The sequence below is a fragment of the Papio anubis genome, chromosome 1, assembly GCF_008728515.1.
Source record: "Papio anubis isolate 15944 chromosome 1, Panubis1.0, whole genome shotgun sequence".
NCBI classification, from domain to species: Eukaryota; Metazoa; Chordata; class Mammalia; order Primates; family Cercopithecidae; genus Papio; species Papio anubis.
Window position 1 is genome coordinate 172,749,913 of NC_044976.1, and position 5,527 is coordinate 172,755,439.

The 5,527-nt window shown below is 36.3% G+C and overlaps 1 pseudogene across 1 annotated transcript; it reads right to left on the bottom strand.

Moving 5' to 3' along the window:
- Window positions 1–252: 252 nt before the first annotated feature.
- LOC110741635 lies at window positions 253–1,893 on the bottom strand (annotated as a pseudogene). The gene has a single exon (XR_002518181.2). The product of XR_002518181.2 is annotated as a small ubiquitin-related modifier 3 pseudogene (transcript).
- Between the last annotated feature and the right edge of the window lie 3,634 nt (window positions 1,894–5,527).

Here is a 5,527-nt window from a genome sequence, read left to right on the forward strand (position 1 = left end):
TATTTTATTTTTTTTCAGAATACCAAACTATATTTACTATTTACAGTAGTAAAGGATAACAAATAATGTACAAATTGGTGAATAAACACAACAGAACCAACAAACATCCCACCCGAGTTCATACAGCAAACAGGAAATGAGAACATTTCAGCAAGATTTCAAGCAAGCAAAAGATGACAGGCTGTTGTTCAGGTGACTATAAAAAGGCAGAGAATGGCCACCAAGCAGCAATGGAGCCTCAGGGAAGGACAATAGGCAGAACTATGAAAATATTTAATTGGTATAGATCCCAAAATATTTCACAGAACTGAAATCACCAGACTAATGCATAAATTCAATACATATTTGGAAAGCAGCACGGCACAAACCCACGAGAAGAACATGAAGTCATCATTCCGTGGGTTCATTTGTAACCACACTGGGAAGTAGCTCTTTTACACGACAACGTAACTGCAAATTCAGCAATACTTAATCTTACTTTTTTATGTATGGACCATAATTATTCATCAGAAGCAAATACTGGAAGAAATCTGAGGTCACAACACCATTACCAAATGAGAAATGTGGGAATTTCTTCAATATTAAGAGGAAGAGAAAAGCCAATTTTGGTTGGGCCAATCCTTGCCTGTGTACCAACGTCAGGTACTGAGCAGGGAGTGGGGTGGGAGGGGTGGCAGCGGGGTGGGTCCTGGGCCTCAGACCTCGAGATTACATGCTTGAGGGCCAGAGAGCACGTGGGGTCAAATTACCAAAGGACCTGGTTATTTTTTAACCTTTGAAGAAGCATTCCAGTATTTTCCCTTCAACTTTTCCATATACTGACAAAGCATACATTTGCAATATTTAGCATTTTAATCACGTGCCTATAACAGCAAATGACAGTCTATCCTCCCTACCCACCTTGACCCCATTACCTGTCCAACAGTGACACCCCCACTGCGAGAAACATCAATTCTCTATGTGACTGGAGTGAGCAGCGGAGAGGCAGCCAACTCAGGAGTCAGATCCCTGGCCAGACTAAAAGCGAACATTCAGGCTATAATTTTGGGGTTAAAAATGTTTTAGGAGGGGGGAAAAACACAAATGGACACACAAAACCCCAAAATACCTTGCAACTCATTTTACCTGAACAAAGATAACAATTCCAATTGGCCCAATTTAAGTTACAGATTCAACCCCACAGATACAGTTTTGAGTTGCACTTGAAGTACATTAGAGAGAGGAAAATCATTGCGGTGAATGTCCTCGAGTTTGCGCAGACGCCTTTGTGGTCAGCATGGTCACGTGCTCACCATTCAACAGCGATGCAAGGACTGACGGCCCGGATTGGGGACCGGCCCTCTAGAAACCATGCCCTGCCAGGCTGCTCTCCGGCGCACCTCCTGTCTGCTGCTGGAACACGTCGATGGTGTCCTCTCCTCCATCTCCACCTGTGCTGGAGTGTCGGTTTCATTAATTGGCTGCCCGTCAAACCTGAATCTAATCTGTCTCACTGACAAGCCTTGCCTCTCGCAGCAGGCCTTCATCAGTTTGCTCAGTGGTGTGTGCCTCTGGATCTTGAACTGCACCACGGAGCCATCCTGCTCGGCCACCTTCAGGTTGACGTGGTCGTTCTCTGTCTTCACGCCCTCCTTGGGCTTCTCCTCCGACATGGCTGCGCGGGCGGCGCGAGCAGGCAGCGCGGGGGAAGCAGCGCGGAATAGGTGAGTCACGCTCTCGGCCCCAGGGTTGTTTTTTAATAAAAATTTTATTTGGGATAATTCAGTGTGTTGCTGTTCAACTATTTGCAAGTGAAATGATTTTTTTTTAAAAAAAGATATTTGATAATATTTAACTATTCATGAATTGAACTGACATTAAAATAAGTCCACATTGTTTTTCAGGCAGATAAATTTTAACTTTCTTCCTATTGTAGTAGTATTTTCTGCAAAAAAAAAAAAAATGTATTTTCAAAATATTTAACTTTTACTTCAATTTTACATGTTCAACTTCACAAAATTGCATGGAGTGAAGGAAGCCTATACATAAATTTATTATCATTGTAGGAAATTTTGTAAAATCCTACCAGCCAGTATTTTTTTTTTTTTTTTGAGACAAACCTCCCTCTGTCGCCCAGGCTGGAGTGCAGTGGCGCAATCTCGGCTCACTGCAAGCTCCGCCTCCCGGGTTCACGCCATTCTCCTGCCTCAGCCTCCTGAGTAGCTGGGACTACAGGCGCCCGCCACCGCGCCCGGCTAATTTTTTGTATTTTTAGTAGAAACGGGGTTTCACCGTGGTCTCGATCTCCTGACCTTGTGATCCGCCCGCCTCGGCCTCCCAAAGTGCTGGGATTACAGGCGTGAGCCACCGCGCCCGGCACCAGCCAGTATTTTACCTAAGGAACATCAGCGACAGGCCAGAACATAAAGTTTTTAAATATATTACGTTGTGAAACAGAATTATAATTTTAAGTAAGTTTAAAGACTTTTATTTTCATTAGGTTTTAAACAAAATCAATGTGACTAATTTTAGTTTCTTCTAATGAAGTAATTGGTCTGAATTTAGGCAAAGAGTAATTAGTTATTTGTTCAAAATAATTTCATGTTTATTGAGCTTATCCACCTAAAATAATAGATTGTCAGCAGGTTTTATTCACTTATTAATTCATCCCACAAGCATTTATTGAGCACTTTTCTAAATTCTTCTTTATAAAAAGTAACTCTTGCTGTCGTGGATCTTATTTTCTAGTAGATAACAATTAACAGGTGAAAATGTTCTATATAAATTCAGGTAGTGATGATTGCTCTAGAGAAAAATGCTGCATGGTTTAAGGTTAGAGAGTAAAGTAGGAACACAGCTCTTGAAAGATTGGGCAGGAAAGTCTGAAAGAATGATAGCTGATCAGAATCCTAAATATACTGCAAAGTGAGGGAGAACAATTCAGGTATGTGTGTGTGTGTATATATATATACATATAAACAGGAAGTGAAAGGGGTGAAGTAGAATTGAGCTTGTCCTATTCAAGGTAACTGAAAGAAATACGTAGTTTTGGAAGACAGAAAAAATAAACAGAGAACGATGAAAGATAAGATCGTGGATAGGAGTAGGAAACCTAACGTGTCTTTCAGGGTATACTGAGGGGGCTGGATTTTAATTTAAGATTGTGAAAAACCAGTGAAGAATTTTTCACATTTGACATATAATATGACTTACATTGTATTTTTTATTAAGTTTTTCCAGGTATACTGAGGTGTAATTGATAAAAAATTATATATTTAAGTGTAAAACGTTTAAAAAATAAAGATTCAAGCTGAGGGTAGAATTGACTTTACAGAATTTCAATATAAATGAAACAGGGAGATCAAGTAGGAAACTATTACAGTAGTCAAAGGCAAATATGAGTAGAAGTGGTTGAATTTGGGATATATTGAAAAGGAAATATAGAAATTACTGATGTTGCAAATATGGAAATTGTTTCACTCAAACCAATCAATAATTATTCAAGAATTTTAGGCTAAACCACTATTATATCATATTCCTATTCACCATTGATTAAGGTAGAGAGGAAGAACCGTATTTCTATTTGATGTTTTAGAAATGTAAATTGAGATAAATTTTCCAGAACAATTCACAAATAACCCTCATTTATCTGTTAAAACCATCACTGTAAATTCTTCATATAATTCTTTCCAAAATGACCACAATTAATCTGAAGCATCTGGAAGTCAAGAATCACACTTTTATTACCTATTTACATTTGGTATAGTGCCTTATACAAAATAAAACACGCTGGTGCTCTAAAAATCACTGCTAATGTGTTTTAAATCACTGAATATACTAATTATGTTAACCTAAATAATCCCCCATTAAATTTATAGAAAAGACTCAATATTAACTAAAATTATAGCTAATGATTTACTATTTTACCTGTGAAGGTTTGCTATGGCAATAAGATAGTTTTATTTGCCAACTTCACTTACTTACTACAAGCTAAAATTAATATTTAGTGAAGGGTAAAAATTGACAGTATGCATAATTCTATTGCCTTCAATTTTCAAGTTAAAATGTAATATTTCTTTTAATAGAATTTCAGGTAGACTGTATTTTTCCTTTATAGGAAATCATTAGTGAAATAATTTAAAATATAAGAACTCTATTGTCTATATATTACAGTGATTGTTGTAAGTATTGATATTTATATGAGTTTGTATTTTGTTTACTCTTACTGCTAATGTATATTTGTTTCTAATTCAACATTAGATTTTAATAGACAGTGTTCCTGGTCTTATAAATATTTTTACTTTTGATCAAATTACATTGCATACAAGGTGGTAAAATTTTGAATAATTAGAATATTTTACATTTGAATATTTTGGGGCATGATTATTATATTGTGTTAACTGTGAAATATTCAAGTACAATAACAACATAAAGTTATGCCCTTTTTATTGATTCTTTCATAACTTTATTTGAATGCAGCTACTATGTAAGTAAGAATTTTAATTTTTTAATGAACTCCAAATGCAATTGTTAAGGCATCCTTACTACAAGCAAGGAGTGGGAACGCAGTCATAACGTGAATGCAAAATTGTAGAGAGAAGAGTAATTGACATGATTTTTATTAATTTAAAACGTTGAAAATATGTTAAAGTATTCCAAGTTAATTTCACATCTCAAGCATTCTATGAATCATTAAAAGCAGATGGTAAACATGTACAACATAAATTATACATACAAATGATAGCAGATGTTAAAAATTAGTATGCTTGCTATAATAAAAATGGAAAATTAATAAACACATATAGCGTATTCAAATAATAGCTAATACACAAAATTTATTACATCACCATGGAATGGGAAGATGTGTTTATTTAGTTCCAGTAGTTTTGACTCTTCTCCATCTGTCAACTTTATAGTCATCTCATCATCCTAATAATCTATTCATTTATTATAGTATATCCCAATCTCTCAATTCCTCTAATTCAAGATGATATAATCTCTTGGACAGATTATCATCATTTTTAATTGATTTCCTTGAATTGATTCATTCTTCAATTCTGTCTCCACATTTAAACATCAACATTTTTTATAAATTAAAACCATCCAGTCATTCCTTTTCTACAACTTTTTTTTTTTTTTTTTCCCAGACAGTGTCTCACTCTGTAGCCCAGGCTGGAGGGCAGTGACACAATCAAGGCTCACTGTAGCCTCGGTCTTTGGGTCTCAAGCAACTATCCCACCTTAACCTCACAATTAGCTGAAACCACAGGCATGTGGCAGTATGCCCAGCCAGTTTTTATTTTTTTTTTTTTTTTAAGAAACGGGGTGTCACTATGTTACCTAGGCTGGTCACCAACTACTGGGCTCAAGCAGTCTCCCACCTCAGCATCCCAAAGAGCTGAAATTACAGTGATGAGCCATCATGCTTGGCATCTATAAACTTTTAATGTAAATCTTTCTGAAATTTTTTCACTTGCCATAGGATCCTTTCCAGGTTTCTACACATAGTTGAAAATATCTCTAATGTCGTATCTGGGCTTAACCACTA